General features: G+C 38.6%; 1 protein-coding gene and 1 long non-coding RNA gene across 9 annotated transcripts in view; one reads left to right on the forward strand and one right to left on the reverse strand.

The window, feature by feature from the left end:
• FILIP1 (filamin A interacting protein 1) overlaps positions 1–23,439 on the reverse strand; it is a 221,663-nt gene that overhangs the window by 148,440 nt on the left and 49,784 nt on the right. The gene's annotated exons all lie outside the window — the stretch shown is intronic.
• The window catches only part of LOC139073607 (uncharacterized), a 37,682-nt gene that overhangs the window by 13,579 nt on the left and 664 nt on the right, over positions 1–23,439 (forward strand). The window lies entirely within an intron of this gene.

A 23,439-nucleotide genomic window follows, 5' to 3' on the forward strand; every position in this document is an offset into this window, starting at 1 on the left:
GGCACAACCTAATGACATGTACCTGAATCTCTGTTTCACCGATCACCCATTTCCCCCAGGCACACTTCCTTACAGCTCTGTTGTCCCTCTCTGACTTCTCAGGAGCTTAGAGGAGAAAGAGGGAGTTAGGGACCCTGGTAATCCCTCCACTTTGAGTCATGGCTGACACGGGGTAAAATATCCTAAAAGCAGGACAGAGTTTAAAACTCTAAACACCCTCAGCCCTGAAACCATTATCTTTCATCCTACTCCCATATGGAATCCAAAAGAAGTTCAACAGGTTATAACTTCCCACATAGTGTCTGCTTCTACCCTGGTGCTTTTAAAAAATATCTAATTCTTTCACACATAACACTTCTCTCATTCTCTCTCTCTCTCCTATTTTGACAATGCCCTCAGCAAATGCTTGGTCTTCCCAGAGGGAAATCAGCAGTGGATACAGGATGCTCAGTTAAATCTGAGTTTCGGATAAAGAACAAAGAAGGTTTTTTTCATGACCACTTCATATAAAATGATTTATTTAATCCTCATAACTTTAAAAGGTAGGTATGGCAACTGAGGCTTAGAGAAGTGAAACAGGGCACCCCGGACCCAAAGCTAGGAAGAGGTGGGTTTGAACCCAGGTCTGACCGCAGAGCCCAGTGGCTTGAACATTCTGATATTTACCAAGTCAGAACATCCTCTTCAACAGGATCAAAATAGATTTTCAATACAAATATGTCCAAGGCAATATTTCAGACATACTCATATTTTAAAATTATTCATTTTTTATCTGGTATTCAAATTTAACTGAACATCCTATATTTTATCTGGCAACCTATCTCCAGGGGACATTTGGCAACGTCTAGAGACATTTTCAGGTGTCAAAACTAGGGAGGATGCCACTGCATGGGCAAAGGCCAGGAGTGCTGCTAAACATCGCACCACGCACAGGACAGTCCACAGAAGAGAAACATCCAGCCCAAAGTGTCAGTAGTACTGAAGCTGGGAAATCCTGATCTAGAATCACCTTCGAGAACATCCAGAGTGCCCTCTTCCTGTAATCAGAGAGGACCAGAAGGCCCGGAGGAGTTAAAACAGCCTGGGAGGCAAATCCAGAAAACTAGTTCCACTTCTGTGTGGCCCGGAAACGTTACCTACTGAAGCAGATACACTTAAGCTCTCCGAGAGTCTCCTCCTCCAGAGTCCTCCACTGGAGAGCACCACTCAAGCCCCTGGGGGCCTCTGGCAGGAGGAAGCGGAGGGATAGGTCTTGCGATGAAATTTTTGTTCAAATATTTTTCCAAATCTTTTTCCCCAAACTTAATTTTATTTATGGGGAAGGAAGGGAAGAGTGAAAACTCTGGCTTGGAATGAGTGCCGATTATGTCTACTCTCCTGTACTCCTGCTTTTCCTTTGACCTACAAAGATACATTGTTTGAGTCTTTAGGAGAGCTTAACTTTCCTTATTCAGGATCTCTCTGGTCCTGGATGTGGGGAAACTGCTTAAATAGAAACCAACCCAAAGAAGTTATTAAGTATTACAAAAGAAAAATGAAGGCATTGAGGAACCTACTAGAGATTATTTGGGGCTGGGCCAAATGTTAGAGGCCTGTGAAATAACACGAAGTGGTGTACTGAAAATGTATTCATACGTCAGTTCTTGCCACATAAGGTTTGCTTGCAGGCCCCAAAGCAAGCACCATGGCTCATCGAAGTAAAGAGTGAGCCAAGATAATCTAATGACCTAAGAATCCAATGACACTAGCCACTGTCTCTGATCCTGCTTGGTTTTAACAGACCAATTTTTATGCTTCTCTTCTGTGAGTGTCTGCAATGATTCCCTGCCACTGCTTACTGAAAATTTTTCTTAACTTTTGAGTTGAGGCTTTTTCAGTGCAGTTTTTAAAATATTCATTCAGCATGTTATTAATTATTAGTATGAATTCTTGGCAGCACTGGACTAAAGAGGAATAATTGCTTTAACCACCTCATCTAGCTGAGGAAATACTCATCCTACTGAAAGAGTTTTTACATGAAACATAAAGATGAATCTAGGAATGTCCTGCTGCAGATTTGGGAAACAGTTTCTCTCCGGAGCCCCTCATTCATTCACTGCAAAACTTTCAGGAGAAACATGACTGTGCCATTGCGTTGCCCTTTTCAGACCTGTTACAACTAACCTCTGAACCAACTGCTTTTTAAAATCTCCTTGGAACATCCACTCTGTCATTGTTGTTTATATTAACATCCACATTCCCTTATGAACACATAATTTCCAGCTGCTTTTTTGATCCACTGATTTAACAGGGGTTAAATTGTCGAATAGTTCCTGCCACTTGATATTTAGTGCACCCGCACACTTTTGCATTCCTGAGAGAATTCGAAGATAATTTTCAGAATCCTCAAGGCACTTATGTATTTCCTGGAAGCCAGCTTTCCCAAATATTTACATTAATCATTCAAGTAAGTTAAGTCATTCCAATCAAATCTTATTTTGAGAAAGGAAATGCTACTGACTCCTGGCTCTCATTTTCGTCTTATTTGGGAAAGCACTCAGGCCCCACTGCAACCAGGGGAGGTGACAGCGATCCTATGACTAGGAATCCCCAGTGCCTCTGGACCTAAAGACAATAAGAAACTCCCCCCGTCCCAGTAAGTCTGAGCACGTCGAAGGATTCTTTGATTAGAACCACAAGTGTTTGTTGCAGTCTCCACAATTCCACAACTCCACAACTACAACCTTCTTCAGGAAGCGGCAGGCACTATCCCGCCCAACAGAACCATCAAGACGTCCTTGCTAAGCCTCAGCAAATATGTGAAGATGTAAACGACAGGGAGACACTCCCCCCAGAATTCAACACCCTTTGGACAAAGTGACCTTTCTGCCATTCTAAAGGCACTCAGCTTTTATACACTTTTTTTGATGACTTCAGATTATTTTATGTACATTTATATATTTAAGAAAAGAAACAATGTTATTTTGAGGGAAGTCCATCATGTCCTGAAGCAAATAGCTGAATTTTGTCTAGAAGTAATGTTAGATATTAAATCATTCCAATGGCTGAGAATTTATCAATAAATTATTTTACAAAGTAAATACCTTATAATTTCAGCTATCTGAGAGGGAAATAATTATCAGAATTATTGATAATGATTTTCCCTTTTTTTAAAAAAACCTTCTTCATTTCTGTGTGTGTGTGTGAGAGAGAGAGAGAGAGAGAGAGGAAGGTTGGCCCTAAGCTAACATCTGTTTCCAATCTTCCTCTTTTATTTTTTTTTTCCTCCCCAAAGCCCCAGTACATAGTTGTATACCCTAGTTGTAAGTCCTTCTAGTTCTTCTATGTGAGATGCCACCACATCACGGCTTGATGAGAGGTGTGTAGGTCTGCACCCAGGATCCAAACTGTCAAACCGTGGGCCACCGAAGAGGAGCACATGAACCTAACCACTCAGCCATGGGGCCAGCCCCTGATAATGATTTTCATTTTCCACTAAGGCTTGATTTAATAGCCAGGCAAAAAGTTCCCCATTGGAAATGAGAATTCATCTCCTATTTCTGAGATGCCATTGTGAGCCCCATAAAATAACTATGTACTTTTACACATCTCGTCTCAGAAGATAACCAAGGCAATATGGCCCAAAGATGCTATAAAAGACTGAACTTTTCTGAGTGTCAAAAGAAATCTGTTGAATTAGAATGCTTGCTAGCTTTTTTTTTCTTTCCGGCTTTGGTGGACAGGATTTGTTTATAAGAGAGATAACACATGCTGATAAATATAGAACTGGTCCAAACAAGCTGATCTATGAAAAAATATTTAGTACTTTCAAATTTTTCTGTGACCAAGATGTTGGGTACATAGCGCATGTAGGTTACTTGTAATAACCCCTGAAGAACCTCCCTTTCTGAGTTTTAACTTTGTTACAGTTATCCCATCAAATCTAAATCAACTTTCTCTTACTCTTTAAATCTGGGCTATAGAGAACCTCAGCCACAAAACATTATAATAATAACAATAGCTAACGCATGCAGCCCTGCTGTGTGCTAGGCATTGCTCTAAGACAAATCATCTTGTGCAATCATTAGAACTACCTTATGAAGTGGTAGCGTTATCGTTCCCATTACACAGATGAGGAATCAGAGGCACAGAGATGCTAAGCAACTTGTGCAACACTGCTCTGCTAGAATTTCAGCCCAGGCCATGGGGTTCCAGAGTCCATTCTTTTACTGCCTCTCCTGACACTGTAGAAGAGTATTTACTGACTTGAACATAGAATTTTTCCTTTGCTTAAAATTATGTTTACATATATATTTTTAATGGGATCATATGGTTTTTCTACTCGACATATTATGAATATTCACCCAAGCCTTCATAGAACAAAGAGATAAAGTCAGTGTATTGTTCTCAAAGCACAGAACCAAGTGAGAAGTTCGCGCTGGTTGTGATAATTTCCCTCAGGAAACGTGCAGTTTGAGACAGACGCTGTAGTGGGAGGATCATCCCTGGACTAGAATTTGATCCCGGATCAGAGGGACATAGGTAATTATATAATTTCTCTCGACAACTTTTATTCTCTGATTTTCAAAATAAGGGTGTTAAATTAGGCAGTGTCCACATTCTATACACTAGGGTGGCTGGTCACACACACTGGAAAACGAACACTCAAGAATTCTTACTAAGACCACTTTAACAAGTGTCAAGTGTTTGCATCTGACACACGTGCTCAGGGGAGGAGAGCACAGGGTATGAGTGATCAGGTGAGGCAACAGACGGCAGCTACAAGAACTTTCTCAAAGGCACCTACGAAACTTTCAAGTGAGGATAGGGCTTGTGCAAATGCATGGCCAGCCCAGACGCAATCGGGACATAGGCGAGTGGTTAGCAGTGCCCTTTCCCGGCAGTGCGTCTTGACTCCTCTGCCCACACCTTCAGTCTCTTTGTTGATGCCCCAGATTTGATACAACGCTACCTATCGCTTCTCTTTCTCCCTCTACCAACTGTGAAGACCCTATGAACCTGCCCTTTCTGAGGGTCAGAGGTGATTCTTTGAATGTTGAACCACTGAGCAGAACGATGCCAGTTGTAGTGCTGATGTGAGGTTCTGAGGCCCCCTGCAGCACTAAGTTTGATCCGTTTGGTTTCTGAACTGTGAGAGGCCCAGAAAATCCCATGGGTGGGTCTACACAGCTGCAAATGTGGGGTCACCAGCCAAACGGAAGCAACTGGCTCAGTCAGAACAGATAATAGCTGTCAACAATCAGTTTGCCCATGCTGACGTGTACCAACTTAATATAAATCCTGTTGATATCAAAAATAATTGAAAATAAGATTAGGTCTTTATTGATTAAGACTTACGTACGTACACGACATGCGTGTACATACGTCTATACACATATCGACAGATAGATGTAGACGTAGCTAGCTATGCACAACACTGCTCCAAAGAAATCTCCTTCCTCCCTCACACTAAACTCTAGAAACTTCTCTCTCAAACTCAAGCCAAGCCACTTACTCAGGCTGTTTCCACTCTCCTGTCATCCCAGGGCTCTCTGCAGTCTAGACATGGGTCAGTTCCATACATACTGCCACCATCACTTTACTCATTCCAGCTTTCTAGGCGCTTTCTAGCATCTCCTCGTCACCACCTCCATCAGGACCACAGTGGCCCAAGAGCCATTTAGGCGGGAATAGTAGGGCCCAGGGGGTTGGGGGCAAGGGTTAAAGACAGTGGCTACTTAGACATTTATTTGTTTTTCATTGTCACGTGACTTCGTCTGTAGATGAGAGCTTCGCAGTGGCAACAGAATGAAAAAATGAGCACGTGGTATGTGAGAAACGTCAAGTTGAAACATTTGGCTCTTGATAGGGAGTAAACAAATGAGATTGATGAGGAAAGGACACACCTGTGAGCACAGGGCCTTAAGGCTGAAGTGTCTGCATTTACTACAGCGTCCTGGGGCACGTGCATGGCTTAGAATTGTTACTCTCAGTGCACAGTTCAGGCTCACTGCTGTGCCCTCTGCATGCTCCATACCTCCTTTCCCTAAGTTACAATCTCATGGAAAGAGGAAATTTCATTGAGTCAAGGTAACCACTTCTTGGCACTTCGCATCCATGATGCAGAATAAGTGACTAATAATTACATTATCTTGTTCTATTATAACCTAACTGGTTACAGTATGTGTGTGTGTTGGAGGGGGAGTGAGAGGTGGCCTGAAGAGAAAGAAAATGAACTAGCTAATTGTGCTCAAGTGTAAACATAGCTAAATATCTTCTTTTTTACATAAATAATTTAGTTTTGGATTACTCAATTAAGAAAGCAAATCAGCTGAAAACAAACACACTGAACTAGAGTTCCCTGTGTTAACTCCATGATTCTCCTGAAACTTCCAAAACTTAAACAGTTTTCTGGGTATCACAAAACAAGGATCTTTGCACATGTGGGCCACGAGAATATATCTGACATGGCAAACAGCCAAAGATGAGTCTCGACAAAGGAGAAATATCAGCAAAAGTATTGTGGAAGCAACATAGTTAAACCTGGAGTAAGCTATCTAGCGTTTCTTATCTTTGTTTATTCATGCTAATTCCTTTAGATTTCTTGACCTTAACTCAGAGTTGGTGAACTTTTTCCATATTGCTGTATATGCTCATCCAGAGATGTTTACACAGTGGTCATATTTCTGAAAGAAGGTGCTAATTGAGTTGTTCACATAAGGTCTGGGACTAATTATTTAACAGGGGTTAAAAGCAAGGTAGCGAAAGGAAGGGGCAGCTGAAAACATTGCTCTGCTTCTGTGGCTTTTTTTAAAAATCCTTGTTTTATGAATTGAAACCACAGAAAACTATCATGATGTCTAAATATTTAAAAGGAAATATTACGCTTCACAGAGGTCATTCTGGCACAGAATGTTGGAGTGTTCCATGTCTGCCCTTAAGAATACAAGAATCAGACCCCTGATGTCATCCTTTAAAGATTATAGAGCTCACAATTTTTAACTTGGTTTTGCTTTTATTTTCTATTCTTTTTTATGGCACTAACAGTGATTTATCACATTATATAAATTTCAGGTACACATCATTATATATTTTGATTTCTGTATAGATTACAACATATTCACCACCCAAAGACAAATTGCAATCCATCACCACACGTGTGCCTAATCACCCCTTTTGCCTTCCCCAACCCCGCTTCCCCTCTGGTAACCACCAAACCAATCTCTGTTTCTTTGTGTTTGTTTGTCGTTGTTTTTATCTTCTATTTATAAGTGATTGTATATGGTATTTAACTTTCTGCCTCTGACTTATTTCACTCAGCATAATGCCCTCAAGGACCATCCATGTTGTCACAAATGGCCAGATTTCATCATCTCTTGTGCCTGAGTAGTATTCCCTTGTGTACATATACCACATCTTCTTTATCCATTCGTCCCTTGGTGGGCACCTAGGTTGCTTCCAAGTCTTGGCTATTGTGAATTCACGTTCTCTGGATAAATACCCAAGAGTGGAATAGCTGGATCATATCATAGATCTATTTTTAATTTTCTGAGGAATCTCCGTACTGCTTTCCATAGTGGTTGCACCAGTTTGCACTCCCACCAGCAGTGTATGAAGGTTCCCTTCCCTCCACATCCTCTCCAACACGTTGTTTCCTGTCTTGTTAATTATAGCCATTCTGATGGGAGTGAGGTGATATCTCATTGTAGTTTTGATTAGCATTTCCCTGATAGTTAGTGACATTGAACATCTTTTCCTGTGCCTGTTGGCCATCTGTATATCTTCTTTGTAAAACATGTCTGTTCAGATCTTTCCTCCACTTTTTAATTGGGTTATTGGTTTTTTTGTTGTTGAGATATATGAATTCTTTATATATTTGGGATATTAACCCCTTATCAGATATACAGTTGGCAAATATCTTCTCCCAGTTGTTAGGTTGTGTTTTCACTTGTCAAGAGTTTCCTTTGCTGTGCAGAAGCTTTTTAGTTTGATGTAGTCCCATTTGTTTATTTTTTCTATTGTTTCCCTTGCTGGCTCAGACATGGTACTTGAAAATATGCTGCTAAGATCCATGTCAAAGAGCATACTGCCTGTGTTTTCTTCTAGAAGTTTAATGATTTCTGGGGCCGGACCCGGGGCCAAGTGGTTAAGTTTGCATGCCCCGTTTCGGCGGCCCAGGGTTTCATATGTTCTAATCCTGGGCGCGGACATGGCACTGCTCATCAAGCTACACTGAGGTAGCATCCCACATGCCACAACTAGAAGGACTCACAACTAAAAATACACAACTATGTAGCAGGGAGCTTTGGGGAGAAAAAGGAAAAATAAAAAAAGTCTAAAAAAAGAAAAAAAGGAAGTTTAATGGTTTCAAGTCTTACATTCAAGTCTTTAACCCATTTTGAGTTAATTTTTGTGTGTGGTGTAAGATAGTTGTCTACTTTCATTCTTTTGCATTCTTTTGCATGTTCCTGTCCAGTTTTCCCAGCCATTTATTGAAGAGACTTTCCTCTCTCCATTGTGTGTTCTTGGCTCCCTTGTCGAATATTAGCTGTCCATAAATGTGTGGGTTTACTTCTGGGCTCTCAATTCTGTTCCATTGATCTGTGTGTCTGGTTTTGTGCCAGCACCATGCTGTTTTGGTTACTATGGCTTTGTAGTATATTTTGAAATCAGGGAGTGTGATATCTCCAGCTTTGTTCTTTTTTCTCAGGATTCCTTTGGCTATTCAGGATCTTTTGCTTTTCCATGCAAATTTTAGTATTCTTTGTTCTATTTCTGTGAAAATTGTTGTTGGAAATTTGCATTGAATCTGTAGATTGCTTTAGGAGATATGGACATTTTAACTATGTTAATTCTTCCAATCCAAGAGCATGGAATATCTTTCCATTTCTTTGTGTCCTCTTTAATTTCTTTCAACAATGTTTTATAGCTTTCCATGTACAGAACTTTCACCTCTTCAGTTAAGTTTATTTCTAGATATTTTATTCTTTCTGTTGCACTTGTAAATGGGATTATATTCTTAATTTCTCTTTCTGCTACTTTGTTGTTAGTGTATAGAAATGCAATTGATTTTTATATGTTGATTTTGTATCCTGCAACTTTACCGTATTCATTTATGATTTCTAAAAGTTTTTTAGTGGATTCTTTAGGGTTTTCTATATACACAATCATGTCGTCCATAAATAGTGACAGTTTCACTTCTTCCTTTCCAATTTGGATCCTTTTTATTTCTTTTTCTTCCCTGATTGCTCTGGCTAACTTCCAATACGATGTTAAATAAGAATGGGGAAAATGGGTGTCCTTGTCTGGTTCCTGTTCTTAGAGGGATAGCTTTCAGTTTTTCTCCATTGAGAATGATATTAGCAATGGGTTTGTCATTTATAGCCTTCATTTTGTTGACCTACTTTCCTTCTATAACCATTTTATTCAGAGTTTTTTTCATAAGTGAATGCTGTATCTTGTCAAATGCTTTCTCTGCATCTGTGGAGATGATCATGTGATTTTTATTCTTCATTTTGTTAATGTGGTGTATCATGTTGATTGATTTGCAGATGTTGAACCATCCTTGTGTCCCTGGAATAAATCCTGCTTGATCGTGGTGTATGATCTTTTTAATGTATTGTTGTATTTGAATTGCTAGTATTTTGTTTGAGGATTTTTGAATCTCTGTTCATCAGTGATATTGGCCTGTAATTTTCTTTTTTTGTCTTGTCCTTGTCTGGTTTTGGTATCAGGATAATGTTGGCTTCGTAGAATGAGTTAGGAAGCTTCCCCTCCTCTTCTATTTTTTGGAAGAGTTTGAGGAGGATAGGTATTAAGTCTTCTTAGAATGTTATTAGAATTCACCAGAGAAGCTGTCTGGTCTTGAACTTTTATTTTTTGGGAAGTTTTTGATTACTGTTTTGATCTCCTTTCTGGTGATTGATCTGTTCAGATTCTCTATTTCTTCTTGATCCTGTTTTGAAAGGTTGCATGAGTCTAAGAATTTATCCATTTCTTCTAGATTATCCAATTTGTGGCATATAGCTTTTCATAGAATTCTCTTATAATCTTTTGTATTTCTGAGGTGTCTGTTATAATTTCTCCTCTTTCATTTCTGATTTTATTTATTTTAGCCTTCTTTCTTTTTTCTTGGTGAGTCTAGCTAAAGGTTTTGGAATTTTGTTTATCTTTTCAAAGAACGAGCTCTTGGTTTCATTGATTTTTTTTTTTTTTTTAGTCTCTATTTCATTTATTTCTGCTCTGATTTTTATTATTTCCTTCCTTCTACTGATTTTGGGCTTTGTTTGATCTTCTTTTTCCAGTTCCTTTAGGTACACTGTTAGATTGTTTATTTGGGATTTTTCTTGTTTGTTGAGGTAGGCCCACATTGCTATAAACTTCCCTCTTAGAACTGCTTTTGCTGTATCCCATAGATTTTGGCATGCCATATTTTAATTTCATTTGTCTCTAGGTATTTTTTTATTTCTCCTTTGATTTCTTCATTGACTCAATCATTGTTCAGTAGCGTTTTGTTTAATCTCCACATTTTTGTGGCTTTTCTGGTTTTCTCCCTGTAGTTGATTTCTAGTTTCATACCTTTGTGGTCAGAAAAGATGCTTGGTATTATTTCAATCTTTGGAAATTTATTGAGACTTGTTTTGTGGCCTCCTATGTGATCAATCCTGGAGAATGTTCCATGTGCATTTGAAAAGAATGTGTCTTCTGTGGTTTTTGGATGGAATATTCCTTATATATCTACTAAGTCAATCTGGTCTAATGTGTCATTTAAGGCCAATGTTTCCTTATTGATCTTCTGTTTGGAGATCTATCCATTGGTGTAAGAGGAGTATTAAAGTCCCCTACTATTATTGTGTTACTGTCTATTTCTCCTTTCATGTCTGTTAATAATTGCTTTATATATTTTGGTGCTCCTATGTTGGGTGCATAGATATTTACAAGTATTATATCCTCATGCTGGATTGTTCCCCTTTATTATTATGTTGTGCCCTTCTTTGCCTCTTATTGAAGTTTTTCTTTTAAAGTCTATTTTGTCTAATATGTGTTGCTACCCTAGCTTTCTTTTCCTTGCCATTTGCATGGAGTATCTTTTTCTATCCCTTCACTTTCAATTTGTGAGTGTCTTTAGGTCTGATGTGTGTCTCTTGCATGCAGCATATATATGGGCCTTGTTTTTTTTATCCAATTGGCCACCCTATGCCTTTTCATTGGAGCATTTAGTCCATTGACATTTAAATTAGCTATTGATACATATGTACTTATTCCCATTTTGTTACATTTTTTCTGGACATTTTAGTAGTTCTTCTCTGTTCCTTTCTTCTTCTCTTGCTCTCTTCCCTTGTGATTTGATAGCTTTCTTTTGTATTATGTTTCTGTTCCTTTCTCTTAATTATTTGTTTATTTATTATGGGTTTCTGCTTTGTGATTACCATGAAGTTCATATATGATAATCTACATCTATATAGCAATCTATATTGAGTTGTTGGTCTCTTTAGTTTGATCTCTTTCTAAAAGCTCTACTCTCTCTACTCTTTTCTTCCTCTCCTCCCACATTTTGTTTTTGATATCATACCCAACCTCTTATTTTTTGTGCGTGTATCCACTACCCTTTTATCATTCAAATAGGTAATTTTAGTACTTTTGGTTTTTGACCTTCATATTATCTTCATAAATCATTGATCTGCTACCTTTACTGTATTTTTCCTTTTACCAGTGATTTTATTGCTTTTTTAAAAAATAATTTTCTTATTCCTATTTGTGGTCTTCTCTTTCCCGCTTGAATAAGTCCCTTTGGCATTTCCTGTAAAACTGGTTTCTTGGTGATAAACTCCTTTAATTTTTGCTTGTCTGAGAAACTCTCTATCTTTCCTTCCATTCTGAATGATAACCTTGCTGGGTAGAGTATTTTTGGCTGTAGGTTTTTTCCTTCCAGCACTTTAAATATCTGGTGCCACTCCCTTCTATCCTGTGAGGTTTCTGCTGAGAAGTCAGCTGATAGCCTTATGGGGTTTCCTTTCTATGTTACTTGTTGCCTTTCTCTTGTGGCTTTTAGGATTCTCTCTTTACCTTTAATTTTGGACATTTTTTTTTTAGATTGGCACCTGAGCTAACAACTGTTGCCAATCTTTTTTTTTCTGCTGCTTTTTCTCCCCAAATCCCCCAAGTACATAGTTGTATATTATTTTAGTTGTGGGTCCTTCTAGTTGTGGTATGTGGGACGCTGCCTCAACATGGCCTAATGAGCAGTGCCATGTCCATGCGCAGGATCCAAACTGATGAAACCCTGGGCCGCCGAAGCAAAGCGCATGAACTTAACCACTCAGCCACAGGGCCAGCCCAAAATTTTGGACATTTTAATTATAATGTGTCTTGGTGTGGGCCTCTTTGGGTTTATCTTGTTTGGTTCTCTCTGTGCTTTCTGTACTTGGATGTCTGTTTCCTTCCTTGGGTTAGGAAAGTTTTCAGGTATTATTTCATCAAATAGATTCTCTGCCCCTTTGTCTCTCCCTTTTCTCCTCTGGGACACCTATAATACGAAGTTAGTGCACTTGATGTTGTCCCAGAGTTCACTTAGGCTGTCCTCATTCCATTTAATTGTTTTTTCTTTTATCTGTTCAGCTTAGGTGATTTCCTCTAGTCTTTCGTCCAGCTTTCTGATCCATTCTTCTGTAGCATAGACTTTGCTATTGAGTCCCTCTAGTGAATTTTTCATTTCCAGTATTGTATTCTTCATTTCTGAGTGTTTTTTTTTTATGTTTTCCAATTCTTTGTTAATGTTCTCACTGTGTTCATCCATTCTTCTCCCAAAATCAGTGAGCATCTTTATGACTTTTTGCTTGAACTTTTTGTCAGGTAGATTGTTTATTTCTGTTTCATTTAGTTCTTTTACTGTTTGTCCTGTTCCCTTGCTTGGAACATATTCCTTTACCTCCTCATTTTTCCTCTTTCTCTGTGCTTATATCTAGGTGTTAAGTGGGTCAGCTACATCTCCTGATCTTGGAGAGATGGCCTTATGTAGGAGACATCTTTTGATGCCCAGCAGTGTGCTTCCCTCTTGACACCAGTTCACATGTTCCAGATGTGACTCCTGTGTGGGCTACGTGTGTCCTGTTGTGGTGGCAGGGTTGTTCTTGCTGCAGGTGCCCAGGGAGTCTAGGCTGTCTCCCTGGCCATCTGGCTATAATGCTTAGCTGTGTGTGGCTGCTATGGATCCTTCAGTCAGTTTGTCAGGTTTAGGGAGCCCCAGCACAGTTGCCTACAAGGTCTAATAGAACACTCCTGTTGCAGTTTTTCTGTTAAGTGAATAGGCCCCCCAGTGTGGCTGGCTACGAGGCTCAGGGGCTTACAATTGCTGTAGGCCTCAGGCCTGCAAGGCTGTTGTCAGCTCCCTCAGGATTGCAGCTGAGTGGGGCTGGCCCCAGGCAAGAGAGTACCCAATTTGTCTCAGGCTTTTGAAGGCAGGGCCAATCCCCTCTGTAGCTGTTTGAGAAGCACAGGTCTTCTGCCACTGATAACCTCATGGCCCACAGGGCCACATCCACTGTCAACACAGTCCTGGACCATGCACACTTCCTGACCCCCTGGAGTAGACCCAGTTGCCCCACTTCAGAGGCCCTCACAGGTTCCATCAACACCCACACTCTCTGCCCACTCCTCAAGCATACCTTACACCACAGAGTTGGACCCACTCACGTACCTGCAAAGGATCCAGGAACCTAGTTTATTCAGGCCAAAATGTTGTCTGTGGGCTTGTTGGGTGGGGCTAGTCCCTAGGTGGGCTGCCTGCCCTGGCTGAACTGGACTAAATCCATATGCTAGTGGGTGGGGCAGACCCTGGGCTAACAGGCTATGGGGAGAACTCCAATGGCCTCTGCCAGTGTCTGTGTCAGCACGCCTGTACTAGGTCATAGTAATGGCTGCTGCCAATGTCTCAGTCCCTGGAGAGGTCTCACCTCTCACCAAGTTGCACTGATAGCCTATCAGATGAATCTCTTTTCACCAAAGGAATGTGCACCTTCCCTCTGGTGTTTTTATGTTTCTTCCCAAAATGGGTGAATTTGTGCACAGGCCCTTTAAGAGCTGGCTTTTTTCGCTTATGTCCAATAGGTTTTCTAGAGGTAATCCCCATTGTATTTAATAGCCAGCAAAGCCAGATATTACGAGACTCATCTCAGCTGTGCTGAGTCCAAAGGATTTTTATAGCGGCAATACTCCCCAGCTCAAGACCACTCCTCCAGGGAAGGCTGCATACCTTACGGTTGCTCCTGGCTGGCCAGCCATGAAGCTCTGCAGCTTGCAAAGGGGCTTTTCTCTCTCCAGACAGGAATTTTTGCCTCAGTCACGACTGTCCCTTGTTGCAGGGGTTCTTTTTTATACAGTTTTCAGTTCTCTCTCAGGGGTAATTTTTCCAAAAATAGATGTAACTTAGTTGTGTTCATGGGAGGAAGTGAGTTCAGAGTCAGCCTATGCCACCATCTTGACACCTGCTCTCTGATTAACTTGTTTTTACGGAACCCAGGCCTGATGCTCTAATACTTATGTTTAATTATTTCCTTGTTTTAAATTAACAGCAAGATTTTCTTTTCTGTGACTTAAAAAGAAATTTTTTTGCTACAGTGATAAATTTATTTAAAGTACAGGAATTTGGGTTTGACTGCTAAAAATATTATGAGGCTGGGAGTGAAAAAAATACCAGCATAAGTCCTAACATGGCATTGATATTAACAAAATATGCTAAAGTCTTTTCTGCAAAAATCACAGAAAACCCTTGCACACTAAACATCCATGTCTGCAGGAAATCATTTCCTTTTTTAAAGCCAAAATTTAAGGCCTGAACATTTTGTGAATGTTTGCAAAGCAAAATTTAGGGACAGGTCTTCTCAAAGCTCATGTTAAGAACAAAATGATGACATTTTTATCCCATCTCACTTGCCAGCCAATTCACACTTTCTGATGTACAAAAACTTGCAGTTCATTAACAGAGAATATATTTGCTTACCTATCAATAGCACTATTTCCATCCCAAATAGTTCTCCCAAATCTGTACTTGCATATCTAGCAGCCTACTCGACTTCTTTAACAGACATCCTAAATTCAACAAGTCCAAAACCCAATTCCTGGTCTTTCCCTTCTCTTTCTTATTTTTTAATCTTTTTTTTTTTTATTTTTTGAGGAAGATGAGCCGTGAGCTAACTACTGCCAATCCTCCTCTTTTTGCTGAGGAAAACTGGCCCTGAGCTAACATCCATGCCCATCTTCCTCTACTTTATATGTGGGACGCCTGCCACAGCATGGCTTTTGACAAGCAGTGCCATGTCCGCACCTGGGATCTGAACTGGCGAACCCTGGGCCGCCGAGAAGCAGAACGTGTGAACTTAAGCACTGCACCACCGGGCCGGCCCCCCTGGTCTTTCCCTTTAACTGCTCCTCCTCAACCTTCCTTATCTCTGTTAACAGCAGCTCCATTCTTCTAGTTGCTAAGCTAAAAGCTTTGGAGTTACACCTGATTACTCTTTCTCCACCATCCACATCCAACCCATCCAGAAATCTTCTGGTTGCACTTACAAGATATATCAGTATCTGACCACTTCTCACCACTACCACCATAGACCTAGCCACCATCACCTTCCACCCAGATATTGCAACAGCTCCAAGTGGTCTTCTTGCTTCCGTCTTTGTCTCCCTACAATGTCTTCTTAACACAGAAGCTAGACTGAGCCTTTTAAAGCTTAAGTCAGATCGTGTTCCTTCTCTGCTCCAAACTCTCTTGGAGTAAAAGTCAAAATTCTTACAATGGCCTACAAGATCCTACTTAATCTATCCATCTGTTACCTCTCAGACCTCTTCTCGAACTACCCTCCTTGCTTGTTCCACTCCAGCCACACATCTTGCTACTCTTCCAACATGACACTCCTGCCCCTGACTCAGGCCTGTGTCCTGGCTCTGCCTGTGCCCAGGCTCTCTGCCTGGAATGCTCTTTGCCCAGATATTCACATGGGTTCCTCTCCACCTCTTTCAAGTCTTTACTTAAATGTCACCTTCTCAGTGAGTGTGCCCTGACCATTCTATTTTTAAAATTATAATCCTCATAGAAATTATGCTTATTATTTATAATATCCCCCCACCTCTGGTAGATAAGATCCACAGGGGAAGTGATCTTTGTCTGTTTAGTTTACTCATCTACCCCAAGTACATGAAGCAGTACCTTGCACAAGTAGGCACTTGATAAATATTTCCTGAATTAACGAATGGATGAATGAATGCAGTACTTTATCAAATAGGGGGAATTCACTGCTGGTCTTCATACATGCATCCATTCATACAACAGATTTATCAGTTACTAAGTACCTATTCTGTACTCAATTTGTATCCATACTCCATTTTCCCATCTGATAAGCTGACAATTAAAATCTGGGAGCACATTCGATAGATGAAACTATTGGCATGGAAAGGACCTAAATTAAGAGATTATCTAGGTCAATACTGTCCAGTAGAGCTTCCGCCATGGCTGAAACGGTCTATATCTGTCCAACAAAGCTTTCCACCTTGGGCAAAACAGTCTATATCTGTCCCATCTGGTATGTAAGCCACTAGTCAAATCGAGTATTGAGCCCTTGAAATACAACTAGCATAACTGAATAGCTGAATTTTTATTTCATTTTATGTTAATTAATTTAAATGTAAATAGCCACATGTGGCCCGTGGGTACTCTATCAGACAGCATAGGTCTAGTTCGACCCTCTGCCTCTACCTAGGACTTTCTCTATGATACTCAAGGCAAGTTGTTCACTATATTACTTTTTTTCCTCATAAAAGATGATTAACAGCTAGTTACCACCTCTCCTTAACTATCCTTTCTGTGGTTCATGAATATGTCTTCTTTCACAATTACTGCTATTTTGTCAGCTAAGGTAAAGCATTTATATTATATCAACCAATTTATAAAATATGAAACCTTCAGAATTTATCTTCTAAATCCAATAACACATTTAACCTACTTCACTTGCAGAAGGTAATTTCTCTTACTTTTTAAACTTTATTTTAGTTTTATTGATGTATAACAAACTTTGCATATTTCAAGTGAATAATTTGATGAGGATTGACGTCAGTATACACTCATGGAACCATCACCATACATAATGTAATTGAAAGCTCAAATGACCGGAGCCACTGCTGACCCATAGGACACCATCATGTAAATTGGGAAAAAGGGCACCTCTCACCCAGCTGAAACTTTCCTCTGCCAAGATACACAGAGTAGTGAAAAACAGTGAGCTCAATTTCAGCTCTCACCTACCTCCTCAGCTGGTGCCTTTATACAGTGAACAATATACACAACTATAAATAGCAGCCCTGAAAACTGTTCTGTTAAACTCACTTTTAAAAGATCCTCCCAAGGTTTTGAAGATTACACTCTGGTTTCCATTTCAAGGTGGTAGAGTAGAAATCAATTGTACCTTCCTTTTCCCACTGCAAACCCTTAACATTTTTTAAAGGATTTTTTTAAATTTGTGTAACTGGAAAACAATATCAACCTTTGGAGGACCATAAATCTGGAGAAAACAATGGAAGACAGAAAGCAGACGGGATTAGAATGAAGATTTAAAACCACAGCTCAAAACAAGAATAGGAGAATGCTGCCAAAAATGTTAGGAATGGATACCAAAGACAAGAGGGAAGCTGGGGACAACAGTGTGACTCTCAGAGGACAGCAGCAGGAACTGTGCACATCCCGCTACCAACCTAAGCCACACTTTGAGCCAAAGAGCAGCAACAGGAGTTGATGCCTCCAGCTGGAAACAATGGGTATGGGAGCTTAGGTCAAAGAAACAAAGCATCTTGAATGCCCTGGATGGCTGGAGATACCCAAGGAAAATGAGACATCCCCTTACCCACCAGAAGTTATCCTCTGAGGCACCCTGCCCAGTGGCAGCCCCATCCCTCCCACATGCTCCTGAAAACCAACTGAAATACAAGTTCCAGCAGCAAATCCTGCCCCATCTCTAAGCAGCTGCAGGAACACAGAGAACAGACAGCCTAACAAGGAGCCTCAGCTACAAGAACACACTCAGGAATCACTAAGCATTGAAAGAAGGCCAATACAATCAAAAAGAGATAACACAGAGCTCTTTGTTTCAAAAGAGTCAAGAACTCACACCTGGGAACCCAAATTAATGAAGTCAGAATAGGACTTTAGAATAAGTATAATTCATATCCATAGAGATATTTGAGAGTATATTAAATCCATAGAAAATGATCAGTTAGAAAGTGTGAATATTAGAATTTTGATCATTGAAGTAGAATACTCAATAAGTGGTTCAAATAACAGAATGGACAAATTGCTGAACTGGAATATTGAGCCCAAACAATTCTTCCAAAATGCAATAAAAGTGACAAAGTAGAAAATAAAAGTTAGGAAGCATGTAAAATAGACCCGGACATCAATTACCCATCTAACTGGAGTTATTAAAAGAGACATCAGGCGTAATGAAGGAAGGTAATATATACATTAGTTACAATTTAAGTACTAACCAAGTGCTGGTAAGATAAATTTTTGAAATCCATATCTAGATATTATATTAACATTTCAGAAGACCAAGAATAAAGGAAAAACATCCTAAAATCTTTGGGAAAGAAAAGCAATGGTCTACAGAGAATTTCCTCAACAACATGTGAATGAAATAAAAGGAGCAAGGAAAAAATGCTACACTCTCAATTTCACACTCAACCAAGCTATCATTCAAGTATGATGCTGAAACACGAAGAAACCAGTAAGTCTGCTATCTGCAGTAACTCTGAAATAATTATGCCATTCAAAATAAAATAACTATAATAATATGGAAGCAACGGTGAACAAAGAAATCTATTAAATTACATTACTAATCCTAGTTAGGTGTTGATTTTTTTAAAACAACAATGATAATAATTTTAAAAATAACAACATAGAAGTAAAAGTTCAAATAATGTCAACAAGGGAGGGAACGGTAATGAAAGAGAATGCTTCAAGTCAAATTGAAGCACAGAGATTGTGTTTTGTTCAATGAATATAGAGACACTGACTGACTCTGGATATTAACAAAAAATATACTTACTTTCATGTGTCAAAAATTGCATAGTAAACTATTTATAATTTTTACATCATCAGAAAAAAATGTAGAAGAAAATTAAATCAATCCAACAAAGGCAGAAAAAATTTGAAACAGTACTCAAATATATAACCCCCCCACCAAAATTACCAGGCCCATAAAATTGTATACACAACCCTACACCCTTTTGTTGTAGGCAACCTTACCAACCCTTTAAAAAATAGATTCATATTTTAAACAAACAAAAACAGATAAATGTGAGAAGCTACTGAGCCATTTAAGAATATGTCATAAGCTTTCTAAAAATTCAAAACAAGACTGCATAGAGAAAGTAAACAATAAGCCAATCTCACAAACATGGATGCAAAAATGCTCAATAAAATACTAAAAATGTAAATTCACCAATCTATTAAAAGAATAATGCATTATAATCAGGCAAAGTTTATTCCAGGAATGCAAAGATAGATTTTTCTAATAGTGACCAACCAATGTAATTCACTAACTTAAGTCATATGATTTAGAAAAAAAATCATTTCAATGATGCCCCAAAGAGTCAACTGTGGAAATATTTATATGGTTGTGTGTATGTGTGAAAGCTAAGAATAAAAAAACTTCCATAATTTGATAAAAGGTATCTACCCCCAAAATGCAGCGAACATGATACTTATTAGAAACATTGTCTTTGAGACCAGGAACAGGGGTCAGCCCTGTGGCTGAGTGGTTAAGTTTGCGCGCTCCCCTTCAGTGGCCTAGGGTTTTGCCAGTTCGGATCCTGGGCGCGGACATGGCTCCACTCATCAGGCCATGCTGAGGCGGCATCCAACATGCCACAACTAGAAGGGCCCACAACTAAAATATACAACTATGTACTGGGGGGCTTTGGGGAGAAGAAGAAGAAAAAAAATACCAGGAACAAGACAGGAATGTCACTGCTACTATTCATTATTAGACTGGACGTCCTAGCCAATGGAATTAAACAAGTGGAACCATATTAATTGGCATGAATATTGGAAAGTAAGAGATAAATTGCTATTAATTACAGAGGAGATGATAATCTACCTAGAAAATTAAAGATGATCAAATGAAAAACTACTATAACTAAGCAGGGAGTTCAGTAAGATGGAAAGATGCAAAATCAACATAAAAATCAACTTTCTTATACATTGGCATCTTTGGTTTTTAAAATATAATTGGGGGAAAAATCATACTTCCAATAGCAACAGAAATTAAATTATAAAATCCTTAGGAATAAAATTAATAGAAATAAAGAAAGCTTCTATGGAAAAAAATTACAAAATTTAACTGAAGGAAACACAAGATGGCCTGAATAAGGGAAGAAATATACCACATGCACAGATGAAAACCTCAATATTTTTTAAATCTAAATTCTTTTTCAAATTAATATATAATTTCAATACAATCGTATTCAAAATACAAATACAATTTTTATGAATTTCTAAAATTTACATGGATGATTGGATGAACGATTGTAACTAAAGTCGTTTTTTAAAAAAGAAATACAAAGAGAAGGAACTGCCCTAAAAGATATTGAACATATTATAACTCTATGTTAATTAGGACTATGAGATATTAATGCAAGAAGACACAAGTAGGGGCCGGCTCCGTGGCCCAGTGGTTAAGTTTGCATGCTCCCCTTTGGAGGCCTAGGGTTTCGCCGGTTCCGATCCTGGGCACGGACATGGCACCGCTCATTAGGCCATGTTGAGGTGGCGTCCCATATGCCACAACTAGAAGGACCCACAACTAAAATATACAACTATGTACTTGAGGGATTTGGGGAGAAAAGGCAGAAAAAAAAAGAAGATTGGCAACAGTTGTTAGCTCAGGTGCCAATCTTTAAAAAACAAAAAGAAGAAGACACAGGTAGTTTAAAGAAACAAAGTCGACAAGCAGATCTGCATACAAATACGAATTTTATAGAGCGTAGTCGTTAGGATCACACTCTAAATCCAGACCCCTGGGTTTGATTTCTTGTTCCACCACTTCCTGACTATGTGTCATTGGGCAAGTTACTTGATATTTCTGTGCCTCAGTTTCTTGGTCTGTAAAATAGGGAATAATCATAGAATCAACCTAATATTTTTATTAAAAGGATAAATATGCTTTGTGTATATGCGTGTGATATATATCACACCCATATATATGAAACATGATAAAAGCAGAATTTCAAACCATTGAGAAAAAATGGTAGAGTATTTCAAATCAATGAGAAGACTAGCTAACCATTGAAAAAAACTGTTAGATCTTTATCTTATACCACTCACAAGATTGTAATCAAGACTTAAATTTTTTAAATGATAAGAAATTATTAGAAGAAAATGTAGTCAAATACATATAACCCTAGAGTCAGGAAAGCTATCTGAAATAATACACAAAAAAGCAAAAGTCATAAAAGAAAATATAATGGATTTGACTACATCAAAATTTAAAAGACTTGAATAACCAAAGCACTTTAAAAGTTAAGACAAGCAACATAAACAATAACAAAGGATTAGAATTTAAAAAGTATTTAAAGAAAGAGAAAAGAAAGATCTAATTGAAAAATGGGCCAAGGATATACACTGGTAATTCACAGAAGAAATAAGGAAAATGGTCAAGAAATAAGGAAACTGGTGCTCAACCTCACTTTAATGGAGAAAATGCAAATTCAATGAGTATGTTCACACACAGCCACTTAAAACGTCCTTTTGCATAAGCCATCACCCCAAAGTTCTATGGTTAATTTCTACCCTAGAGAGACACTTAAACCCAAAGATGCAAGTACAAGGATCTTCATTGCAATGTTATTTGTAACAGTGAAAAATTCCAAGCAAATACTCATAAAAACAGGAACGGCTGAACAACTGATTGTGCACTCTTTCTTAGGAAGACCATGCTGGAATTTTCTACGTGAAGTGGACCTATATGCAGTGACATGAAAAATTGTCTGAGCCATATTGTTAAGCGAAATAATGGATACCTCCTTTAAGTTAAAATATGTACACACATAAATATCTTTTCTATCCCCATGGAGAAAAGTCTGGAAGCATATACATTACATTGTTAATAATGACTATTTCTAGAGAGAAAACTAAGATGGGGACATTGGAGAGAGGAATAATCAAAGGGTACTTTAGTTTGATCTGTTAAGTTCTAATTTTTTAATAAGGAGAAGCTATTACTAAGGTAATTTTAAGTTGTCTTTAACGTAAAAATTATTTTTTATATGTGTTATAAATGTGGAAGATAAATTACTTTAAACTAGTGAAGTCAATGAAACAACAGACTTCATGAAATCTAGGCTGTTTCTTCCTTTCCTTCACAGCACTAGAGAATCAATGCATGTCACACCGTATACTTTATCCTCTGTTCTTAAAAAATGGAAGGAAATCTTGGATGGGGCTGGATTTTTTGCGGCTGTTTTTTGGATGACGTTTGAATTTCCCACCGAGAATGCTGTGACATAAGTACTCTTTAATTTCTAACATTATAACATTTGAATGTTAAATTAACAGAATAGTCTTTCTGAAGTCTTAGTTCAACATCCATTGGGAGAAAAATTCTGTAATTTAAGAATTATCCATTTTTTAGAATTTTGATTCTCACATTGACTGTTGGGTGACAGGGTGTTACAAGACAAATTGAATTTGGCTTTTAGTATGAAATATAAAACCGTGAAGGCCAAACACATAAACGTTTATTTCTTGATAACCACAAATGCCCTATGATTAAGACAGAACCTGATAATTTAAGGAAAATTAACTTGTCTAAAGTGAGAACAGAGAATAATTCATGAATGTACTAATTTTTCTTTCTCCTCCCCCATTAGTCTACATTGGTCTTTAGCTATGACATGTACAAACCAGTGGGAAAACATTAACTATGGTTAATGGACTGAATGGATTTATTTAAGAAGAAATATTTAAAGAACTAAAAGCATCAAATTATCTTCACGACACATACATCGGTTAGAGAGACGTAATATGAAGTATGTCATAAATCTTACTTGTTCCAAAAACCCCATCTCAAGCCCCGTAGAGATTGAAAGATACAGCACATTTCCAAATCTCAGGGTCCCTTAGCCATATTTTTACCTTTCTTTTCAATATTTTCCTGCCTTTCTAATTAAGTTCTACACTCTAAGGGAGACCGTGAGCACAGGAGAGCACAGCCCTTTTCAGTCAGCATGGTCTGGATGCGAAATCAGGCCTGGCTGCTTTCAAACTGAGGAAACTTGAGAAAAATCATGTGTTCTTGTTGCTTAACTTTATAGCAGATCCCCAAGGAAGCATTATTTCTGAATTTGCTTTGCTACCCACAACATGCCTATTTATGAAACACTGACATTGCAGGTCCTTAGAAATATGTATCAAAT

This window comes from Equus przewalskii, chromosome 9 (assembly GCF_037783145.1).
Source record: "Equus przewalskii isolate Varuska chromosome 9, EquPr2, whole genome shotgun sequence".
Lineage (NCBI taxonomy): Eukaryota > Metazoa > Chordata > Mammalia > Perissodactyla > Equidae > Equus > Equus przewalskii.